The sequence below is a fragment of the Miscanthus floridulus genome, chromosome 18, assembly GCF_019320115.1.
Source record: "Miscanthus floridulus cultivar M001 chromosome 18, ASM1932011v1, whole genome shotgun sequence".
NCBI classification, from domain to species: domain Eukaryota; kingdom Viridiplantae; phylum Streptophyta; class Magnoliopsida; order Poales; family Poaceae; genus Miscanthus; species Miscanthus floridulus.
Window position 1 is genome coordinate 115390258 of NC_089597.1, and position 26009 is coordinate 115416266.

Below are 26009 nucleotides of genomic sequence, written 5' to 3' on the forward strand. Positions count from 1 at the left end.
GGATCCGGCCTGGCGTCTTGCTATGTAGGCCGAGTTCGACGCCTTGCAGGCAAACGACACCTGGACCTTGGTGCCTCGCCCTCCTGGCGTCAACCTTGTCACCGACAAGTGGGTTTTTCATCACAAGTTCAAGTCAGATGGCTCTCTTGACCGCTACAAAGCCCGGTGGGTGCTTCGTGGTTTCACAGTGTCCGGGCATTGATTATGATGAGACATTCAGTCCAGTTGTCAAGCCAGCGACTATCCGGATGGTACTCACTTTGGCACTGTCTCGCTCCTAGCCGATTCACCAGCTTGATGTGAAGAATGCATTTCTCCATGGCACTTTGACTGAGATAGTCTACTGCGCACAGCCAACTGGGTTTGTCGACTCTTCCAAGCCCAATTATGTCTGTCGCCTAAACAAGTCACTCTATGGGTTGAAGCAAGCTCCTCACGCCTGGCACAGTCGCTTCGCCTCTCACATTACCTCACTCGAGTTTGTTGAGGCCAAGTCCGACACGTCGTTGTTCATCTACTGCCAGTGTTTTCCTAAACGCTAAACGGTAAACAGTCGGTCACCTACCGTTTAGCCATTATTTGGGCAAAACCTCCCATTAAACGGGCTAAACGGCCAATTAAACAGGGTAAACAGGTGATTAAACAGAAACGGCGCACCACTGTATAGCGTTTACATGGTGTTTAAACGGGCTAAACGATCGTTTAGGCGAACAGTGTCTACTGCAAAGGTGCTGACATGGCTTTTCTTTTACTCTATGTTGATGATATTGTTCTCACTGCGTCGTCTCCTCCATCGGATTATCGCAGCACTTCGTCAGGAATTCTCCACGACAAACATGGGGCCTCTTCACCATTTTTTGGGTGTTAGTGTTTAGCGCAGAGGTGACAGTTTATTTCTCTCTCAGAGACAGTACATGCTGGACATTCTGGACCGCGCCAGTATGAGTCACTACAAGCCGAGTAGCACTCCTGTGGACACTCACTCCAAGCTTTTTGCTGATGGTGTTTCAGTCGCTGATCCGAGTCAGTATCGCAATCTTGCCGGGGCTCTTCAGTACCTCACCTTCACCAGACCAGACATTACGTATGCTGTTCAGCAGGTCTGACTGTACATGCATGACCCACGGGAACCTCATTTGAGCGCTCTGAAGCGCATTCTCCGGTACCTTCGAGGTACATTGGATCTCGGTCTACACCTCCACCGGACCTCTCCAGCTGATCTCACTGTCTACACCGATGCAGATTGGGCGAGCTGTCCTGACACACGCAAATCCACCTCGGGTTATGCGGTGTTTCTCGGGGACAATCTCATCTCCTGGTCGTCCAAGCGTCAGCCTATAGTGTCTTGGTCCAATGCAGAGGCGGAGTATCGAGCAATCGCGAATGGAGTCACCGAAGCCTGCTGGTTGCGCCAACTTCTGATAGAGCTTCGCTGCCCACTCCGTCGTGCTACAGTGGTCTATTGCGATAATATCAGCGTCGTTTACCTCTCCACCAACCCGGTTCAGCATTAGTGAACCAAGCATATTGAGATCGACCTGTACTTCGTTAGAGAACGAGTCGCCCTCGGTGAAGTCCGCGTCCTGCACGTTCCCACTTCGTCCTAGTACGCCGACATCTTCACCAAGGGTTTTGCCGACGTCCGTGTTCACGGAGTTTAGGTCCAGTCTCAATGTTCGTGGTGCTCCCAGTTCAGACTGCGGGGGAGTGTTGGAATGTAATATGGCGTGTGGGCCTGCCTAGCCTCCCACATTGCCTATATATGTAAACGCTGATCCAACATAGTAATCATTGAGTATTCCCTAATCCTACTCTTTCAACATCATCTTATTTAATGTCCATAAAACTTCCATCGAGACAGGCCTAATATCCACGGGCTAGTTCCACATCAACTCTAGATTTAGCCTCCACAACTAGTAAGGTTATTCTCAGTGGAAATTTCATCAGAGTTTCATTTGTATTTAACAAGCTCCCACATAAGTGTTTTCGACGATGTGTCGACATTTTCAAGAAGAGAGAAAAATAAATTTCATGGTGATGATGAAACCCCCAAGACCTGTTTACCAATTCAAGATGAGTCATAGAACTAAATGTCTACCAAACAAAAGAATGAGAATATGTACTGAGAGTGATGGCTTTATCCATGTTTTATTACATTCTACGTTGTTGAAAATAACGCTATGAAACTCTCCACTGGAAATGGCCTACAGGTATCAGGTATTGGGTCTAACTCAACCCAAAATTCTAATATGATGCATGTTCTACCTTATATATTAGGCTCTCCCTCGATCAATATTCGATGTAGGACAAAACGTAGAGGCAAGTATGTTGGCTTTATCTCATAGATGGTCTCTTACAGCGTCAGGCTTAATAGGCAACATATACGGTGATTTGCCTTTTAAGTCGTCTCGTAGGAACTCAGCATTCCTTAGTTTATGCATAGAGCAAACAAATGTTGCGAGTTGCAACTTGCAAGCACGGAACAATAACTCAAATATATAATGGTGCAAGATCTGATACTGAAATTTAGTTTATAAGACGGTGATTTTACAAAATAGTAACGGCATCTTTATCTGGCCTCCCGTCTCTCTCCTTTCCACCTCATAGAAAATCCTAATACTACGTGGCATCGTGAGAGGATGACCTATGAGACCGTTGATGCGTGTAGTAGAGTACAGTACTTGCTTTAACAGGAGTGTTTGGAAGGAGGTTCACAGTCGGTAGAGAGAGGACCATGGAGGCATCCAGTTGGCCTCTGCAGATATCTGATGCTGAGGGTGGACAGGGCGACGAAGAGTACGGGATTACGGATGGATCAGCAGCAGTAACAGCCGCTCCCTGGCCGTGCAGTGCAAACTGAAGACCGACGAAGAAGCATCGGTTGCCCAGGCCCTTCTCACAGTCCCCACTGTCTGTTTACCGCGACGCTGTTCAGCAGAGGCTAAAACGATCCTATATAATTATAGATTATTATTGTTGGTTGATTTAATATGAAAGTGATAATAGATTATTACTGTTGACTAATTTAATATGAGAGAAAAAATTCTAGCCAGAAATTAATGATAGTTTACGACCGAACCAGCTGGGCCTGTGCATGCTTGGTGACTGGTGAGGGCACGCAGAACATAAAAAAAAAACTAGTACTACTGTGCAGCAGGTACCAGTAGTAGTACATTGCTTGCTTGCTTGCACATCACTTCGGGAGATTCCTAGGAGGATCAAAAGGGAGCCTCATCAAGTCATCAGCCTCAGCCTCATGCTGCAGCAGGCGGTGCTCAATCATGCACGATACTGATACCTCCTTCCGGAAAAAAAAAACATAATTCTATGTTTGAACCAGGCACCATGTGTGTCTAGATTCTAAGCTAGAACGGTGTGTTTTTACTGAGGGAGTAAAGAAGAGCTAGCTATCTTTTTTTTCTTTTTTTTCTCTCTCTTTTTACTACAGTACTAGGTGCTTGTACTGCTAATTAACAAGTCCCTTTACACTTTGATTTCTTATACTCCGTCAGTCCTGCAGGAAGAAGAAAGGAAAGAAACCATCATGTGAACTGAGCCTTGCATATACTGATCCCTTTTTTGGTTTCACACCAAGGCCTTATTTAGATTGAGGTTAGAAATCAGTATTTAGCACTGTAGTACTTTCGTTTGTATTTGACAATTATTGTCTAATCATGACCTAACTAGGCTCAAAAGATTCGTCTCGTAATTTACAATCAAACTATGTAATTAGTTATTTTTTTCTACATTTAATACTCCATGCATGTGTCCAAAGATTTAATGTGACGAAGAGAGAGTGAAGCCCAACAAATCTCTGCCTGTACTGGCTGTCGATTGACAAAGGTTATGTGAACAGTGGCGCCCTTGGAGGCGAGGGAAGGGAGGGGGTTAGTGGTGTCAATTTATTGTGTTTCGCTCAGATCCAATAGGTGACAATTGTACAGCCGCTAGGGTCACCGATCACATCACGGGCACAATCATACTGTTTCTTTGACGCGACTGGCCGGGAACGAGACCGAGGAGAGAGAGAGAGCAGAGAGAGGAGGCAGTAGCCATCACACGCACAGTTCCATGGAGTGATGTGAGTTAAAGCTGGGAAAGGTACAATTGGACAGACCCTCTAGGATCTAACGTCGCAAAAGGCATGCGCGGCAATGGCATCGCCGAGCATGCACAAATTATTAAATATAGATTAATTATGAAATTAATTATATGACTTACTACTAATTTATAAGATAAAATTTTTAAACATAATTAGTCTATAATTTGACAACGCGGTGCTATAGTAAACATGCGTTAATGATAGATTAGTTAGGTTTAAAAAATCGTCTCACAAATTAGCCTCCGTCTATGTAATTGGTTTTGTAATTAATCTATATTTAATACTCTTTATTAGTATCTAAATATTCGATGTGACATAAATTTTAGGAGGGGTTAAAAAACTAAACATTACCTTAGGGTTATCACACTTGGGCTGTTACACAGGATGTCAGATCGATTATTTGAATAGTAATAAAAAAACAAAGTACAGGGACCCTCCGTAATACGCGAGACGAATTTATTAAGGTTAATTGAAACATCATTCGTGGATATTTACTGTAGCATCATGTTGTTAAATCATAGACTAATTAGGCTTAAAAAATTCATCTTACAAATTAGTCTTAATTTATATATTTAGTTTCATAATTAATTTATATTTAATACTTCGTACATGTGTCTCAACATTCGAATGTGACGGGACTGAACTTTTACTTAAGGGGAACAAACAGGGCATTAAACTACTCATCATCATCATCCACAGCTAGTACTAGGCTCCATCCATTTCGGCCACCTTCCCTTCCCTTCCATGAAACCAGTAGTACGTGCATGTCAGCAGTCCATGGAGTGGCGATGAAATTAAAAGAAAAAGAAAACTGTAGGTGATATATATTCACCTGTTCGTTTACGTTGAAAATTGACTTATGTTAATATTTATACATAAATATTATAAGAAGGAAACGTTGTTGCATGACTTCACCTCTAAGGAAGAAATCCGGAGACATAAAGGGAGGCTTAAAGAGAAGCAAGAATGGAGAAGGAAGGGGGTGGGAGCCTTTTTCCTGTGATGGAGTTGACAGCCATCACTACCACCACTATGGCTCTACTACTTAGGATGTTTAGTTTCTCCTCCTAAACTTTAGTCATTGTTCCATCGAATGTTTAACACATACATAGAGTATTGAATATAAACTAATTACAAAACTAATTGCACAACTTATGACTAATTTGCGAGATAAATTTTTTAAGCCTAATTAGTTTATGATTTGGCAATGTAGTGCTACAGTAAGTATGTGCTAATAATGGATTACTCAGGCTTAATAAATTCGTCTCGTGGAGTACCGACGGATTTTATAATTTGTTTTTTTATTAGTATCCGGACACCCCATGCGACACCTTCACGTAACACCTTCTAAATTTTAGTCACCGGATCCAAACACGCCGTAGTGACCGGAAAGAAAGAAACCCTAGCTGTAGCGAAAACTAGAGCCATCATCTTCTTTCTTTCACTCTCCCCAGAGGAGCAGTACATATATATGTGGGCGTGATGAATTCTCTGTTTTTTCTCTGAACTACATGATACCCTGATGAGGCCTGGTTTAGTTCCAAAAAATTTTCACCCCAAACTATCGCATCGAATTTTGCGGCACATGCATGGAGTATTAAATATAGACGGAAAAAAACTAATTGCACAGTTTGGTTGGGAATCGCGAGACGAATGTTTTAAGACTAACTAGTCCATGATTAACCATATGTGCTACAGTAACTAGCATGCGCTAATAATGGATTAATTAGGCTTAATAAATTCATCTCGCAGTTTTCAAGCGAGCTCTGTAATTAGTTTTTTTTATTAGTATCCGAAAACCTCTTTCGACATCTCTGAAACATCCGATGTGATATCCAAAAAAAAATTTCATTTCGCGGGCTAAACACAGCCTGAATAGAAAACCTGCAAATCTACAACCCCCGGGACGCGTATGTAGAGCCCTCCATTTCTCTTCATCGCCGGCTGAAAGAAAAAAAAGGTAGCCACAAAAGGAAAAGTAGGCTTGCATTGCAATGCATTTGCACAGGAGAGCAGCTCTGGATGATGATTATATAGTAGAAAAAAAGGCGAAAATTCAAACCACAAAGAGATACTCAAAACTATGCCCCGTTCGGCTGGCATAATTTTGGTTGAAATTGGCTGAAAAATACTGTTTTGGCTGAATTATTGTGAGAGAAAAATAATATTTCAGCTGAAAAAAGAAATCGAACAAGCTGAATATGAGATAAGCCGAGGCAATATGATGCTTGGGAATAAGGGACTGAAAAAAGAATTGAACAAGCACTCTGCTTTGGTACTTGATATCCATTCTTTTGGGGTTTCTAGGTCTTGCATGGTTCGCACAGCTTTCTTTGGCCACTCTATCTAATATATAAAATGTAAGTGCAGTACATATATGTATACTAAAAATGCCATTGTTTTTGTGCTAAATTGTACAGTACTACAGTACTATTTGTATGATGATCAAGCTTAGGAGGCAGAGGCAGCCCCACAGCCACAGCAGGCCCCTCCTCTCTGTTTTGGGGTCCTCACAGCACATGCTGTGGCTTAGAATAATGCCAAAAGCAGTTTTAGGACAAGCTCGATCTGCTTGCTGCTGCTGCTTGGATCCATATTCCATTAATCCCTTCCCTTCCCTTCCCTTCCCTTCCCGTGGATGGATGGATTGTTTTCAGAATTATTCCGGCCACCAGCTCGTTGTGGATGGATGTGGATGGGGTTAAGCTGACGGAGGTTCGTATCATTCTCTTGGGGGGTTTCTTGTGCTCGGTGGCTAGGATGCTTCCTGTCCAGCAGTGTCGTCGTCGTCCATGAACAAAATAATTTCTGTCAGGCAATCGACTTCTGTAAGTGCAATGCGTCCATGGGAATCTGACAAATGGAGCAGTACAGACAGACAGGCTACGGATCGGAGCAGGACTTGCCGAGCTCGGAAGAAGCCGCCTACCGTTCGGAGGTGTTGGCCATGGCCGCACTCCACCACCGATCGATCCCACTGCTGGCATGCCCTGGGGCACCACCGCACCGCTTGCAAGTGTTTGCAGTGGTAGTAGTAAACTGTAATCCCAAGGCTGTCCTAGCTAGCCGCCCAGCCCAGGGCAACCATATAGACATGCCTCTCTATCTCTCTTTCACCATTGCCGACGCGGGGAAGGGGAAAAGGGACACCGTGTTTGACCCTGCGCTCAGCTCGCAGGGGAGTAAAGCCACCGTCCTTTTCCCCCACGGCCGGCGTGGGTGAGAGAGACCTAGAGGGGTAGTGAGTGATGGACGTCGGTGGACCATCCATCGGCAAGCTAGGTGGGGAGACGCAGAGGGGTCCCAGGGGGGACGACGATGAGGAGGAGGAGGGCCATGGCGGCATGGCCCATGCCCATGCATGGTCCTGCCTGCGGCAGGGCTCTGCGCCCCGATCTCTGCGCCGAGGTCCGGTCCGTGTGGGGGCGGCTGCCGGCTGGGGCGAGCCGATGGGAGCAGCAGGAGTAGCAGAGCACTAGAGCAGCGTGGTGCACGCGCGCGCAGGGCCATGGCGGAACCCCTTTCACTGTTGTTGCAGTGTTGCCAAGCAAAGCTCCCTCCCCTGGCCCCTGCAGCTGTATCCGGATCGATCGGACCTCACCTCAGTAGGCCACGACGTACGGGTCCGTCCATGCATCATCATGAGACGCACGAACCAGCAGCAGGTGCGGGAGAATGCCATTAGGCTGCATGGATATGGATGGATCCAGCCAGGTCCAGGTGCTTGCGATATTTAGGACAGCATGTGTACATAGAGACTGCCAGGCGGGCCCGTATGCCACGGCAGGGACGTGGGGGTTTAATGGCCCTCGTTTGTTTGGTGGCATGAGCAAACGCAAACCAGCTCCGTCCCCATGTTTGTTGGAGTTGAAGATAAACACAGGTGGCGGCAACACCCACGACCGACAATGCCTGTAACTTCTTTTTTCCCCTTTCGAAAGACAGCACTACAATTGCAGCACGCACGACAATCGCACACTCCATTCGAAATCGTATGAACACACGTAAGGGCATGTCCGGAGGTATAGGGTTAATCGTTACCCATCTAAATTTTAGTTTAAATTAGCTTTAGTTCCTCGAACAGAATAGCTAATAGGTAGACTAATATTTTCTCTAACTAGTTATTAGCCAACTTGCTAACCAATCCAATCTAATTTAAGCTAATTGTTATCCTCGGCTATTAACTAGTTCTAACTTATTCAAACATGCCCTATGTCATGCATGTCGCAAACTTATATCTAATAAATACATACATGTAGTGGCAGATATAGGATAAAAGCTCAGGGGCTGAAGTTGTGAGTTTATCTTCATCTTCAATCTCTAGCCTCTCTTCCTCAAACAGCCATACAAAAATTCTTGAAGTGGCTCTAGAGGGCTCCATGGGATCAGCGACGATAGGGGACTAGCGGGGCTTACCCCACCGCTAGATTCACCTCTGCATACATGTACACACATTAAGATCGGCCAGCTTTGACCTCTACCATTCAAGCAATGACGGAGCCAGAAAAAAATTATAGCTGGGGCGGAAATGAACCAAAAAAGACACTGTATTCACAATGCCCCGCATTCACATACTACAATCACACAAATCATGGCAAAATCGCTGCTATCACACAATTATGGCGAAAAGTAGATGAGAAACACAAGATGTTACATCAAATTTAAAGAATAAACTAGTAGTTCATCAGTTGATCCATACATTGCAAAATATAAATAACTAATAATGGGTGAACCTGTAGTCTGTAGATTGAATAAATATCAATTAGCGTCTTAGTGATTAACAATAAAATGAAGATAACACTCAAACAATAGTGGGCATCATGAGAATATACTTACTAGTGGTGAAGGACTGAGAACGTTTTACCCCATTGCCAGATGCCAACTCCTGCTCGGCTGCTCCTCGGCGGGCACACCCGGGGGTGACCTGGGCACTTGTCGGCGGGTGAATGGGTGTCGGGTGGTGGCTGTCCAGCGGCCGCAAGCGCATGGGGGCGCCCAGCAGATGGGGTAGCGCCGTGGTGCAGGCGCACAACGGCAGGCGGTGGCTGGTGGCGTGGTGGAGCGGTGGCGGGCAGTAGAATTGCGGCGGATGCGCTCGAGCTCGATGTGGACAGGGAGTCGCGCCCGGATGTGGGATACACTCGATTGGGGAATTGGGGGGGGGGGGGGGGGGTTGGGGAACCAAACTTGGCCCTTACTGTGCTAAACTAAACTGACAAAGAAGGCCTAGTGTCCCAGCAGCAACCATGGACTAATGTCGCTTGATGCTTTTCGTCGCCATGGCGCTCTGCTCGACAACTCGCGACCTCGGCAGCCGGAGATAGGGAAGAAGAGGGGGTCGGGGGTCTGAGGCTACGCCGCTGGTAGCTGGGGCGGCCGCCCCACCATTTTTATTTTTAGCCCTTTTTTTGAAAAAAATTCACAAATATGCCCCTAGAGAAAAGATTTCAAAATATGGACCCATATCTCGGCACCATCGTTGCTGGCGCCGAGCTTACACTACTCGACGCCAGCGTCCCTGGCACCGAGCTCTTGGGCTCGAAGCCAACGTGGCGGTGACATGGCAGGAAGCTTGACACCAGTCACCCTGGCGCCCAGCTCGACGCCGTAGCTCATGGCATCGAGCTTGGCGCCATAGATCTTGGCACCGAGCTCAGCGCCAGGGTGACTAGCGGCGAGCTTGTGTTTTAACCCCGGCCCCAACCTTCCTGCCCAAGCCTTCTTCCTCTTCTTTCTTCTCCCTCTCGGGTTTTTTTCTCTCCCCACTTCGTCCTACCTCACGAATCGGCATATTGGATCTTGGAAACTTTGATTTGATCCATAGATCTTCGAGAGCAAGGTATCCTCGCTTCCCTCTTAGTTTTTTTCCGTATCGATTCAGTATATATTAGTCGAATTTTTCAACCTAAGAATCGTCATTAATAGGGTTTCATTCTATCCCTCAATATTTGTATTATACAACCGTAGAATGATGCCAAGGCGTGGAAAAGCTAGCAAACCTAGGTAACTACGGCGCATGTAGTTATGTTATGGGTTCATTGTTGTGCATCAAATGGGAAACCCTAGGTTTAGGGTTTAATGTTAATTGCTTTCGGTTCTTAGAACGAAATTGGTTGTATTGTAGTTATGGTTCTCATTGACATTTATTTGTGATGTTTTGATTTTTGTTTGTTAAATTACATCCGTTTTGTTAGATGCAAGAAATGTATCGAGAGGAGTTTTGGCGAAAATGGGGCCGTCCTCGAGAATTATACCCCGCCGCGTCTAGCAAAGATGCCCCCGTCCCTCCTGACCTTTATGTCCCTAACTGTGACTGTGGTTTTTCGACCCATGTTTTTCAATCAAAACATCCGGACACAGCGGCGTGGTGCTCCTACACATACAGACGTTTTAATGTAAGAAATTGTTTACACTATCTTTTTTCTTTACTTGTGTAAGTATGCTACTAATATTTTGTTGGAACCTTGTTGTGTAGGACCATGAGAGGTGTTTTTCTTTTAGTGGATTGACGGTGCAGACAAGTTTGATCCTAGGCACCTCCTTTTCAACGATTGGTTTAGAGGGAGACGTCCACATGAGCACTTCAAGCGGTGGGTTCCACCCCCCCTAACCCTCCGCCAATGATGGCTAAGGAGAAGCACCTAGCCGCACTTAGACGACTCGAGGAACCTCCTCTGTGCGATTGCGGAGATCGAGTTGTGATAAACCCTAAGAATACGTTGGAGTTTGTGTATCCAAACAAGCATGAAGTAAGTGCAAAGTGTATGTGTTGAAATGTTGCGCTATGTGTGTTCATGTACTAATATCACCTTATTTAGGTGTTTTCAATGGCAAAGTGTCATTTCAAGGAGTGGTTGTATGGTCCGAAGAACAAATGGCCAGAAGAACCATGAAAGGTTAAGGAAAAGAAGAAAGAAAGGGTAATTTACAAAGCACCTCCTGTCATGTGCGAATGTGGTGTTAAATCCAACTATGACCTAGTCCCTTTGGAGCTTGGAATAGGTCATTATTGTAGCCATATGGTTAACTATGATGAGGTTGGTTATTTTTGTGGTAAACATAAAATCGTATTTTGTTTCTTTTGCTAAAACATATATGATATAATTTTTCGTTTGAAAAGAGCACTAGGAAATGCAGGTAGAAATATTATGATGGTCAAGCTAAGTTCTTAGATGAACTGAAGGGGAGGCAAGTAATTGCATGGAAGAGTGGATATGGACCTGACTACGTCAACCTATTTGTTAAACATCACAAAGAAAAGATACATGAGTTTGCTAGATAGCGCAGTATTTGTAACCCGGTCGATGTTGGGCTTGACAAATGGGGATTGGAGAGATGGATGACGTTAGAGGAGGAGAGGGCAAGGAAGGAGGCAAGGGAGGAGACAAGAGTATAGATGCAGGTCTTGAACGAGCATGTTGTTGCATTATGTGCCAGTGAGTGCTTGAAAGCCTTTTTTCATTGCCTGATTTTAAATGTATATAATCGTGTTGCTAACTGATTGCATTTTATACATGTAGGGATTGGATGTAGTGAGGAACATGCCGTAGAGGTGGCTCATGCAAGGAATGAGGAAAAGAAGTTAGATGAGCACAGATCATGAGCTGGTTGCATCATTCAATCATTGATTGTGTTATCTGATGAGGGGGACGAGGATGAGGACGACACTGGCAGACTGAGTGAGCTCATCGCTCTAACAGAGGTAGGCTTGCAGACGAAGGAGGCTGAGGATGACATTGGCAGACTGAGCGAGCTCATCGCTCTAGCAGAGGCGGGCTTGCAGGCGGAGGAGGATGATGACGCATTCTTCACTTAGGCCGCAGAGGCCGCAGATGAAGCGGGGCCGCTTACTACAGGCGATAGGTAGGTTAGAGCAATGCAGGTGAGCCTAGCCACAGCAATAGGGTTATGGTAAAGGACTGGTACTCGGATGATAAGTTGCTTACTCAGTATATTTCAGACTGAGGATTTGAAAGTGCATTTGCCCCCTATATGGGTTTTGGTGTATTGATGACATCCAAATTAGGGACTAATGTGATCTTAATGAGATAGGTCGCAGCTATTACTCATTATGCGCTCTCCAATGGTTTTATTTTTGTTTTTGAGTTTAGGATCTGTCACACTATAAAGAGGGATGCAAACTTAGTTGGTCTGAGAAAGATATAGTGCTCAAGCATAAAAATAAAATCAAGAGAGAGACACTCTAGCACTCCACGAGCACGTAGAATATTTTCAGTGACTGTTGGTGTCGGAAGTCCCGACGTAAGCTGGAACTCCCGACAGTCGGAAGTCACGACTCATGCTAGAAATCCTAATGCCCAATCACTTAGCCTGCACAGTGATTGTGGCTGTCGGAAGTCCCGACATGAGTCAGAACTTCCGACAGTCGGGAGTCCCAACCCAAGTCTGTATGATACGATTGGACTATACACATTCTAATGAATTTACATTTAATCTGTGTACTAGATTTGTGCCTTTTCAACACACAAAACACATGAAAATGGTATGTGAGATCATGTACCAAACTAGGTCATAGAATTCCTTCGACTAAACCTAACATGCCTTAGGTAATTAAACCAAACAATAAACACATAAATGTGCCATGTGAATAAGATAAAGTCGTCCTAGTAGTGTGGCCACATAGCAAATTGTGTTGTACCTTCTCCAAAGTAGCATCCCATTGTTGGTGGTGGTGGCGGCGGGGGTGGCGGTGGAGGACCCTTGTTCCTATGTTTAGGGTAGGTGCAATATGGATCATTGTAGAGTGCCTCTAATGAATCGACACCATTGTTGTTATCATCCTGTCCGTCGTCCTTGTAACTGCTGCTAACTTCCCTTTCTAGATCGAAGATACGGTCCTACAGGTAGTAGATGTACTCCACATGTGGATAAATAGGTCGAGGATCAACCCACCTAGTGAATCCACAGTTTTCTTTGGCCAAGGAAGACTACAATAAGTATGTCATATAAGTTGTATAGACAAGGAACATATTGAAGAAACAAATACTAATAGCAAGTACCCATGCTTGCGGACATTTGAAGAAACGACGACCTCCATCTATTCCCTCGGTGAACATCTGCACTAGGCAGTCCTCACCGTACATGCATTTTGGCCACTCTTCTTTCCGTTCATAATATCCTCTCTGTGGTGCCTCTTTGGTGAAATCACTTTTGCTCTCAACTGGGAACCTCTTATAAAGAGCTTCCTCAAAGAAATCAGGGCTAAGAGGACCCTCCCACCTAATGGTTGTTCCCTTCCCCTTTCCTCTCCCTCTGGACGACCCTCCAGACATTGGTACTGCAATGAAATAAAATACCGAGGAGTGCTCTTCTTCCTTGTTTTGTGTGTGAATGAGACAGAGTGAGGGGTTATTTATAGGTTAAGAGGAGGAATGGAGACCTCTCAATGTGCCATGTCAGCGATCCGTGTGCCTCTTTACCTCAGCCCTTTGATCAAACAGTCATAAGATGGATGGTGGAGATGGAGTGGAGTTGTGCTTCCTTGCATGCCGGTACTATGTCAGTGAAGTGATAAATTGCCACTGTCCTTGTAACTGAAAAGTCTATTTTCATTGTTTGAAAAGCCTTTATTTGTTCACTGTTACTTGAAAAGCCTAGATTCATCTACAAAGCGTGTGTACGATATGATTGGACTATACACATTCTAATGAATTTACATTTAATCTGTGTACTATATTTGTGCCTTTTTAGCACTGTAGAATGATTAATGATTCACAAAAAAATCGCAAGAGTTTCTCTTATTTCAGAAGCATCCACAGTTACAAACAGAGATATCATTATATAATCCAAATATTTAATCCTCCAGAGAGCACAATGCAACCACAAAGAACATCATAATCAACATAACATATCCTACATAGTCCAAATAATCCATAATATCCATATAGTCCCAAATAGTTATAGGAAAGTAAATTCAAAATCCATAATAGTGCATACTAACATCTACCACACCCCTCACAGCCTCCTACTCTTACCCTTACCCTTGTGACTGAGAGTGCTCATACCTAGAGTGTAAGGGTCAGGTGGACAGCGTCGCCTAGTGCCTAGAGGCTGTGTAGGTTGAGTCGAGGGAGCGTCATGGAGCTGAGAGGGGCCAAGCTCCTTATGCCTCTAGTCCACGTCATCCTCGTCGTCGTTGTCGTCCCCGTCCCCTATAGATGCTTGGCTAGAGGAACCTAAGCCTCCTCTGCTTGCGAAAGGAATGTACACATCTTGTGTTGTGTCTGTCCTACAACTATAACGAGCAGCCACACGGTGTAGCCAACATGACAGCCTCTGTTGTATAAAATTATGTTAACTGAAAGAATCTAATGTATTAATAATATGCTTGAAAGAATATTTTGAATCTTACATCTAGGAAGCTATGTATGTAGTCATCCCTGACTCTTGGCCGAATACGCTCAATTTCTTCAATGGAGCATTTGAGTGTATTACCCTGCAACAAAGTTTTCAATAATAATACTTCTGAACAATAGCAATAGGTTTTGTTTTCTTTTGTACAAGAATCTAACATATTATAAGGATAATATGGCTCAAAGGTGGCACTAACTAAAATAGATAACTGTAATGCCTAATGTATTGGTATGCAACTTAACGTAGAAAAATAAGTTAATTGACTTACCACTCTGTCCAAGATCGGTCCTGCCTCCACCTGCCTTCCTGCACGAGTAGATTGGTCGTACGCCGTGTCTTCATCGTCGGAGGACTCGATGTCGGTGTAGTCATCTTCTGGCCACTGTACCCTCAACCTGCAACGTGCCACACACTGGTACCAAGCTTGGTACCGCCTGAACTCATGGTTCATGTGCGGCTTGTTGTTCTCATTCACGTTGTCATGCATCTCCTCCCATTGCTTAATGTAGAACTGATGGTGCTTCTCCCAGTCAAAAATCTTTCTGTTCTTCTGACGATCCAACCTGCACGTTTGTCATCGTTACTTGAATCCATGTACATGTCACCATATTACTAGAAATGGACCATCATGAGACATTTGAAATAGCAAAACACTTACTTGTGTAAGTCAACGCTAGTCAAGAACGGAGCCATAGGCCAAAGCTATCTCACTCCAAATTGGCATGTCACTCTATCTGGCAGGTGGAACTCGACAGCGTAGAAGCAGATTAGAGGGTACCTCATCCTATAGAAGTCATCGTCGAACCCACAAATGTTGCTCAACTGAAAAGGAAGTGCCCCCTCTCCATCGTACGACTCCTACTCCACCAGCAAGGCTACAACATGTCCAAACAAGATGTTAGATGGTAGACTAATCCATTTCAAACTAGCATGGGAAATAAAATTTACTTACACTAGATGCCGTCAGCGTGTCTAGCTCATTCGTGAACTCAATGTATGCCCGCTCTAACCTCGAGTATGGAACCCTGACCTGGTCCCAAAGGTACGCCCATGTCGGCTGCTGACTTGGAGGCTGACCTTTGAACCACTCATGACGAGCCAGAACCTCTGACGGGCAACTAGAAGATGAGCCCACATCCACAGCTAGAGCAGGTACACGCATCCACCAAGTGACGTGTTGGACAAAGTCCGATGACACCCCTCGCATAGTTGTCAGTATAGAAAACCCAAGACTACAGAGCCCCAGCTGTAGTGACTCGCCTGGTCCCAGTCACTAAGGTAGTGGACCCACATCCAGGACGCAGTGTCACCCGTGGCATCAAGGAAGAGAACGCAGACAAACAGGTGTAGGATCCACACCCTGGAGTAGTACCCAACTATCTCCTCATCTGCCTTCTCGGGGCACTGTGCGAACTCTTGCCGGAGCCAGGAGATGAGAACTCCAGAAGTGCAAGCCCCTTGCTTGCCAAGCTCACGCCTAAGGAAGGCCTCTACTCGTGCTCTTCAGCCTTCTAACCTGCACTGCCCAGTGACTGGGTTGCCATGAATCCATAGGCCTAGCATCTTCTGATAGTCCTAGAGCGTGACTATCATCTCCCCGAAAGGTAGGTGGAAGCTGTGAGTCTTTGGCCGCCACCTATATTTTAGACAAAGAAAGATTACATGTCAAAAAGGCAAGTGCATGAACAAATGTCTATGAACTGAGACAATGATTGAATATAATACCTATCAACCAATGTAGTTATGGCCGCTGAGTTGAACTTGGGTAACCCACGATGAACCTGAAAAGAGATGACATCCAGGCCAGCTCTTTATAGGAAAGGAGTGTACCTATCGTCGTACCGCATGTCCAAGAACCCATTGTGGGTTCTAGGATGAAGGAGCGAAAGGTCCTACATGGAATAAAACATAGTCTCCTATTACTTCATGAACACATGTACGCTCACCAAAATTGGAACAAAACATATAGATTATTACCTACCCCTGTGCTATGAGACGTCCTTGGTGGGTCGCCTCCTACGTCGGGTCGAGCAGATGGAATTGCGCCATCCTACAAAAAAATCAATGAATTAGAAATTCAATATACAATGAAACATGAACTTAGAAATGTACAAGTAATTGACACAATTACATGCATAAATTGAGACATGCATATTTAATTAATATAAAATAATAAAATCAACCAATAGTCGCACCTCACTAATCTGCCAATAGCAACTTCATGAATTATGGCCAAGTCTACCACACTTGCCGCACTCGTACTGCTCGGGGTCGGTAACAAATGGGATTCCTCTCTCACGCCTCATTCTTCTGGGTATCTGATCCATAACCATCCTATGTCTCGTCCTTTTCTTTGATCCACGCTTGTTCCAACGGTAAGCTGGATTCACAATGTACTTTGGCCCATCATATGGAGGCCACTCTCTAGGGTCCCGGAAAGGCACGAAGCGGGGGCTCCATGTGTGCACAAGCGTGTCGACACTGAACTCATGAGATATTCTGCTCACGATATTATAGTTGCGATGCCTAGCTGCTGTCACCAAATGGGAACATAAAAAGTGGTACTGCCTTGGTTTACCGCAAGTGTATTTGAAATCTTGGAGGACAACCACATGCATCCTCGACTCTCGGACCTCACCGTCGAACGTTGTACCGCCCCTATGCTCGACCTGATAAGTCCCTATAGCATGGTCAAAGCATGTAACCTTATGTGTGCTAGCCCTTTCATTTGCCTTCTCTAGGTGTGCCTTTGGTTTTGAAGCACATATCTCTCCATCACTCCGCAACTTCAATGCATGGGCATGTCTATCGTTGAACTAGACAACAAGCTTATAGAAGGTGAATTGAATGATTGCATTCACGGGCATACCACGTATCCCCAATAGCAACTTATTGAATGACTCTGCAATGTTGCTGCACTAAAACTCGTACCTCTATCCACTGGCGTCGTGAGCTCTGGTCCATTTCTACAAATACCTCATCAAACCTGTGAGCCATTGTCTACCTTTTGCATTTGATGCGATTCTGACCTGCTCCAACTTTTTCTAAAAGTACTTGTCCTTAAGCTGTCAAGCAGCCTCCTAGAATAGATCAATGTTACCCTTCACACCATCCTTCTGGAGTAGATTCTCGGCAAGGTGCCGAGTACACCAACGATGGTGCTAAGGTGCATACCCCTAAATCTGCTCTCGCATGGCATTAAGTATGCCCTGGTGCCTATCAAATATGACACCAACCTCCCTGCTGGCCCAACCACGTGTATCCGAACTAGCCTCAAGAACCATCCCCAACTATCATTGTTCACCTTCTCAACCAAAGCAAATGCTAAAGGAACCAACTTGTTGTTCACGTCATAGGATATGACTATAAGTAGTGTGCCCCGGTATTTGCCAATCAAGAATGTACCATCAATGGAGAAGATGGGACGATAGTGCCTAAAGGCTTCGACACACTAAGGGAAGCACCAGAAAGCACGAAAGAATATCTGCCTCCCATCCTTCCATGCATTTAGTTTTGGGATATACTCATAATGCATGCCTGAATTCACTACTTTGATTGCATTAAAAAGTACTGGTAGCTGCTCGTACCCATCCTTCCAGTCCCCATATATCATCTACCATGCTCGCTGCTTAGCCCTCCAAGCTTTACCATAAGTTATCACATAACCTCCATGTAATGCCTCAATGGTCCTGATAATTGTCCTCACCTTCATGTTGGGTTCTTCCTACAATATTCCCATCAACCGCTTGGCAATGAGGGTAGATGTCAACTGCCGGTGCCTTAGTGTCAGCTCATGGTCAGCACAATTGTGTGGCCCAACAACTTTTGTGATCTTCCACTTTTTGGTGACCTTTTGCTTTCTTACACAAACCCTCCATGGGTAGCATTCCTTGTCATACACAACTGTGTAACGGTGCTCCGTATATGAATGCAAGACCTTGTAAGGTCTCTTTCGTATCACTATAAATGCCTGCAACCACCTCTTTAATGCAGAAAGGTCCTTGAACACCCTCCCACTCTCAATTACCATGTTAGGGCTGGCCTTAGGAGCTTCTAGGAGCTCATCATCACGTCCGTCTACACATGCCTGATCGGAATGAGCAAGATCGCTGAACTCATGAACTCTTGGATCACAGCAGTCGGGAAAGATACGCCTCAGTATCTCAACATCACTCTCTATCAGCTCTCCAACAGGGCGATCATCATCAGAATCAAGAGCCCTTGCCATCTCATATGGCTCTGAATCATTCATAATTTCAACACTATTAGAGCCACGAAATCCATCTCCATAGTGCACTTGCGCAGCAACAGGGGGCACATCAACATTCTTAGGAATGTCTCCTACAACATAAGCAGAGAAATGAGGAAAGAATGAAAGAAATAGATATAAGGAAGGGGGTAAGCTCCCAATAACCATGCGGTTAAGACACTTACTCGAATGATTCTGTGTCAAAGGGATCTCATGAGCAGGATCTGCCACAACAATATGAGTCTAACGAGCATCTCCAACTACCACATTGAGGGCAAATTAAGCATCGGGAACTATAGGTGCAACCTCCACATCTATATTAGGTTCTAGGACAGGAGGGTCGATGTGTGCCTACTGACCCAATGGTGGGGAAAACCCATGAGGGATGGGATCAACTAACACCGATGCACAACCACGTCCAAACATTGTAGCTAGCTCTTCATAGCCGATCTCACATAGTTCTCCCACTGATCTGCACAACCAATTGAGATCATTCACCTGAGGATGTTGGGAGGAGAACCTAGGTGCAGTACACCCTCAACTACAATGCCATCATCTCCAAGGCAATGCAGCTTCTGCCAAGCCCTTGCAACCATCTCACTAAATGAAGGTCTGTCATTGAATAGCACAGGCACGCTTTGCATGTCAACAAACTTAACATATCCATAGCGATCATATTCAATGGTGCCTCCATGATATATGGTCACTAGGTTGTCCATCTAGTTCAAACACATAATGAAACACATGTCCTTTAGTCAAAATTGGATGATACATAGTACCTAACAAGTACTTTCTAACTACAAACTAAGTAAATAAGATAACAACTACATACATAGATACAGTGTACTAACTAAATAGCTAGATCCTATTTAGTTAACTAAATATGTCACTACCTATCTAAGTAGCTATCTAACTATATCTATGTACATATGTATCTATGTTTCTATCTATCTACATATATATCTCACTAGATCACTAACTAAATCAACTATCTGAGTCATCACATTAACTAGTAAATAACAAATATCAAAACTACTACACTACAATCAAATCTAATTAAGTACGCACATTGTAAATTCACAATTTTTACTTGTCCGACGATGGAGTCGTGGACGTCGATGGAGTCGCAGCGGACGCCGGGCGTGGGTCAGGCCGACGAGCCGGGCCGACGGTGGCATGGCCAGCCGCTGTAGGTGCCGGGGCTAGCGGGGGAGTGACCGACAACGGCGGTGGCGGGCGGCGGGCGCGGGATGCCCGACACTCCACGTGGTGAGACGGGCTCGGCGGGTGCGCCCTAGGCCGGTGGTGGCGGGCGGCACGGTCATGGTCACGACACAGGCACGGCAGGGCGCGTCCAAGGCGGACGAGGTGCGGGCGCAGGGATCGACAAGGGGACCAGGGCGCGGTCGTAGGGGCGCGGGGTGCGGCGATCCTGTGCGGCCTTGGGGCGCGGGCGTGGGCGCTGGCGCGGCGTCCTGGCGTGGGGCGGCAGGAGCATGGGGCGGGCATGGTGCGGCTGCGGGCGCGTGCTCGGGGCGAGGGCGAGGCTGTGTGGGCTCGGGCAGTCGGTGAAGGGAGAGGGCATGGACAACGGTGGCGGTGCTCTGCTCAGGCGAGAGAGAGAGGAAGAGGAAGAGAGAAATGATTGGGGCCCATACATAAGAAAGGCTCGGTGCCAGGGTGACTGACGCCGAGCTTCCTGCCATGCCACTGCCACGTTTACTTCGAGTCTAAGAGCTCGGCGCCATGGACGCTGGTGCTGAGACGTGTTAGCTCGGCGCTAGCAATGATGGCACCGAGCTAAAGGTTCAGATTCTAAAATCTTTCCTCTAGGGGTATATTTGTGAAAAAATTTCAAAAAAAGGGCTAAAAATAAAAAATCTCTGTCGTTGCATTCAAGGAATAGTTAGCGAAAAATCAAAGGGTCGTTTATGAGTTGGAGACTCAGATCCATATGTTCCAAGCAATACAACAACATAAGACCAACCACTTGAGCTACGGTCATTTTAGTAGTGCTCGTAAAATTTCACATAAATTGCACAAAATATGTCGGTGCAGAAAGTTAGTTTTGCTGTACGTTGTGATCGGAGATGAGCTAACACTCAATGACATAGGATTTATACTGGTTCAGGCTATGTGCCCTACGTCCAATCGGGGTCGATCGGTGACTTTATTCCTAAGCCCAGGTGCTCAAAGTTTACAGTGGGGTTACAAACGAGAAGGAGAAAGATGGGGTGTACAAGAGGTCCGATCGGCTCCGGTCGGAAGGGCTCAGAGTGACAGGAACTTCGCTATGAGCTAAGTGTTCAAGCGGGTGCTTGAGGTCCGAACCTGGCGATTCTGTGGTTGTGAGCTATCGATCTAAGGAACTCTGGCCAACTGGACTCGGTCCCTTTGTTGGAGAAAGTGCACCCCCTTTTATAGATGAAGGGGACGACTTTACAAGTGAGAGGGTGAGGGTACGTATGCTGCCAAGCCTTGTTGCCCACACCTTCCGAGCCTTGTTGCCCACACCGGCGGGTACAAGATAGTGGTTGGTGCCTACAACATTGTTGCTGTCACTGTAGAATGTCAGATGCACACGGGAGGTCGTGCTGCCTTTTTCAGGGATGGTGGACGTCGGTACCTGCAAATACTATTTAATGCCTAGAGGCATGTGAGGAGTCTCGCTATGTTTACCCGGTACGGTAAATCCCGACGCCCATACCGCTATCGATGCCCAGAGACACGTGGGGGGCCTTACCAAATGGGAGTTTTAGCGGCCCCTACAATACCGTAGAGGGAGATGTCGACGCCTATAATACTGTTTGTGTCAGGGTGGCTGCGGAGTACTGTTCCGCGCAGGGTATGGTCCCTGATACAGTGGTTTTGACTTGTGAGCCTTGCCTTGCCTTTCTCCGCACATCTTCTGGTTCCTACCGAGCGGGCGTCCCCGGTCGGATGGCTCTAGTCGGCTATGAGTGCGACGGTTGGAGAAGAGCGGTGAGCAGGGTTCCTGCGATCCCCGGTCAGAGACGCCAAGTCAGAGTCGGAAGTAGTGTTTTGGGCCAGGCCTTCCGACCGGAGAGGCCGCCCGGCGGTGGCTAGAACCGAAGCGAACGCTCCAGTCGGAGAGGTGGGCCGAAGCAGCCGATGAGAGGGTGCTGTTCCTCTTCGTCCAGACCTTTCAGTCGGTGACTGGGCCGCCCTTTCGGCCTATCGTTTTGGACTCTTGGGCCGAGCCTTGGCGTGGAAGCCGGTCCCCGAGGGACCCTGGGTTTATGAACCCAACAAAACATCGTAAAAAGAAAACCACCTCCTACATGAGCCGCACGATTTACAAATACAAATATCGTCTTTGGTTTGCAATGTTGGTCATTCTAGTATTCTCAACCTTTTTTGAGGTAAAATACATTTTTCCAACATTCAAGTTGCGTGTCAATTTGATTTTCTACCTGAACTTTGAAGCCGGGTAATATGAAAGACACACTCTAAATGTCAAAAACAGACAAGTTTTAGTCCTCTAGCTGGTTTCATAACTGGGTTTCTATTTTCTAAAATAATAAAAATCTGACTTGATATCTTAAATTGCACAATTAATTTATTTTACCAATTTAGGAAAATATGACACTGCTAGTATCAAATTTTTATACCTTTTTATGGTTCATATATAGTTATTTGAAATTATTTTATTTTTGTGTTTGTTACTTTATTGCTTACATTCATGCTCGTTATTTATTTAAAATAAATAAGATCCAAATACCTCTAAATAGAGTATCAACATACAGATAATTTTTTTTAGAAGAATATGGAATTAGTTTCGTATATATACTTTTTTATTTAAGATAAATTAATCATGACTTTTTGAGACTCAAATCAAATTTTTATTATGTTAAAATATAAATCCACCTTTAGAACTAGTAGAGGACCTAATTTATCCGGTTTTAATTAATAGTTGAAGAAAGTGCACTTAATCTAGAAACTTATGGATGTCGTCATGCATATAGCACGGGAGCTTATTAGTTTAGAGCTCTTTTACGATGGTTGTGAAAGTACAGGTGGTACTTTAGGTACTTTAATTTTTCTATTTGCTAGCTATTTTAGTGAAAAAGATTATTCGTCAGGCTATATTGGTAATTATCTCTTTGGTCTCTCACATTAGGTACCACACGGATTCCACAGCACAGTGCACGTCAGTTTTTTCAGATGTCTGAACCCGCCGTTACCAAGTTAAGCATGTCATCAGAACCCATTCAATCAATCAAGGTGAGAGGGCAGGAATCATTTTCCTTTCTGAAGGAATCAAAGCAACAAAAGCATTGTCTTTGAACGGAGCTGGGAAGCCGAGCTTTTTGACAGTCCGTGCATACTGCAACGCGGAATAGCATCATGATTTAGAAAACTGCCGGCTGGCCGGTGACGGAGGCACGGAGCTAGCCATGGCATTCCTGGAGGAGCTGAGCGTAGTGCGCGTGCGCGGCTGGATGTGCGGCGGTGGCGGCATACAAGGTGGCCATGGTGTTGCTAGCGGAGGCAGAGCTGTGCGCGGACGGGCGAGCGGCGGTGGCGGCACACCTGGCGAGCGTTCTCTTCTGGCGCGGCGGCTGCTGGAGCACGCTCGCGCTTGCAGCTGGGCGAGCGGCGGTGGCGGCAGACCTGACCGCTGCATATACACGGCGACGGGAGAAGGGTCGGAAGGGTGTTACCGTTTAGGCATGGAAGATAATGAATTATTGTTTTACCCTTTACCATAATTTAACTAATTAACAAAAATTAGGATTTGGTCCCACTTATTTTAGTATTTGCCCCACCTATTTTGGCACTATACCTACCTATTTGGTACATCTAGGTACTTTTAGTTAGGTACTTTATATTTTTCTACCGTCCGATCTTATCTAATGGATGGTCTAATTTTTTTTCCTACCTATTTAGTCGGAAGGTTATTATTAAGGCTTTGCTTGGGAGGGGCTCCTCACAAACCATAAACCAACTTCCTGCTACAGGAGTCCAGATGTTACAGTTGGCAAAACTAAAAATGGTAACTTCACTGGGGCTTTGTTTAGATTGAGGTTAGAAATTAGTATTTGGCACTGTAGCACTTTCGTTTGTATTTGACAATTATTGTTCAATTATGGCCTAACTAGGCTTAAAAGATTTGTCTCGTAATTTACAATCAAACTGTGTAATTAGTTATTTTTTTATCTACATTTAATACTCCATATATGTGTCCAAAGATTTGATGTGGTGGAGAGAGAGTGAAAAAACTTACAATCTAAACGAGACCTAGCTCTCCCACAGGGCCGGATTCCATTTTTTATGTCGTTTTGTGAAACACATTGTGATCGAATCCTGACTGCTAACGAGCACCATCTTGCAGTGCCATGCAGACGTGCAGACGTAGCCGATCACTGCTATTATGGCTCCTCACTATAGTAGATAAACAGTGCTCTATATAGTATTTTTATATAATTTTGATTAAACTTTATTTTGTTTGACATCTAAAAAACTAAAAAAAAGCCCAACGGACGACGCTTTCGTCACCACTCATGCGCGGTGCCGCCCCGGCCTGGCCGTTGCCCACGGGCCACGGCGTACGCCGTGCAGGTGACGACCACCGTACCATGCACACCAGTCGGCACATGTCCCTTGGACTGTAGCAGGCCGGCCGCAGCCGTACCCCTGTCGTCGGCGCCAGGACTGTAGCAGACGGCCGACGCCGACACCCCCGGGGGCCGGGGCTGCTTGGGATGGATGCCGTCAGCACCGCGGCAAGCAGTGATAGATTGGCTCGCCGGCCGAGTGGGTTCGTTCCGAAGCATATACGGAGTATGCGGCATGCATGGCGTTGCCGTTGCCGTTGCCGTTGCCCACCGGCCGGCAAGAGGGCGGCGGGTTCCTCTGTCCGAACGCCAAGTGGGGGCATGCTCCGATCCATTCCTCCGGCAAGCAAGCGATCAAGCGAGGACGGACGTACGTGTGCGCGCGCGGCTGCCGTCAGGTGTGCGCGCGCGGCAAGCAAGGATCCAATATTCTGAAACCCACTCTCACTGATACGGAGAAGTCTATATATCTGTGAGGTGCCAATACTAGCCTTGTGACAACTGAACAAGATACTCTTTGCTCTCTCACTAATATTACGATTGAATCTTAGCAAATGCCTCTTATCTGGTGACACAAAACCATGGTTGTGCTCCTCAACCATTGAAGCTATCCGATACTTCTTGTCAGTGCCAAGCTTGACAACAATATGTGCCTCACAACCACATCTGGTTTCCATCACATTATGCGTCTTTCTCTTTTTCCCGGATTCATTAATAAAATTTTTTTCATTCTCCTTTCCTGTACTCTTCCCTTGAACAATAATACCGTCCGAATAATATTTCATCATTTTGCTTCTTGTGCTGACCAACACGAACAGAGAAATCAGCTTCATGTGCATATGATTTGTAAAATTTCTCCACATCTATAAGTGTATCAAACATCATTCCAACCACAGGCTTGAATTGATCCATGGTGGCGGCCTCAAAACTTCTTCCTGTAAGTCCCGCGACGGCGGGATCAACAGCGACGACTTCAGAGAGGGCGTGGTTCCCTGTCCATGGCTGCTGTATCTCTTGCTGTTGTTGGCTGTCGACGTCGTTCCGCATCGTCGCGCCGTCCGAGTACATTCTCTGACAATCAGATTGACAGAAATTGTAATCAAACAAAAAGAAAATCGGACCACGAAAACGAAAACGAAAACAAAGATCACTAAAAAGAACTTACACACGCAAATGGCACTACGCACGCAAATGGCAGTACACACGCAGATGGCCGCGCTGGACCTCACAGATGGCAGTACGCACGCAAAAACGAACTGGCCGAGCACACCAGGCCGGGCGCACGTCCAAGCCCAGGCACTGCTGCACGCGAGAAACAGATCGCCCAGGCACTGTTGCACGTCGAAGCCCAGGCACTGCTGCACGCTAGTAACGGATCAGGCTAGGCGCACTGCCGGTGCCTGCACACGAGGAACGGATCAGTTCGCATCCACGGGCGGCGAAAAGTTTCGCAGGGGCGACGCTGCACGCGAGGAACGGATCAGCGGCGCCTGCACATGAGGAAAGTTCTGGCGGCGCATCTCTCTTCCACGGCGGAATCGCTGCACGCGAGGAACCGACCGGTGCCCGTGCATGCGGATCGCAAGGGGGTTTTCTGGAAAAAAGGACGGTAGGTGGGAGGGTTTAGACAAAAAATTGTTTCATCTCTCACCTTATTTATTGGATCAGCATCGAGTGGATCTGATCAGAAGTTTTCAAGTTTAGC

The 26009-nt window shown here is 45.9% G+C and overlaps 1 pseudogene; it reads right to left on the reverse strand.

The window, feature by feature from the left end:
- Window positions 1–1007: 1007 nt before the first annotated feature.
- The window catches only part of LOC136524424 (protein FAR1-RELATED SEQUENCE 5-like), a 31802-nt pseudogene continuing 6800 nt past the window's right edge, over window positions 1008–26009 (reverse strand).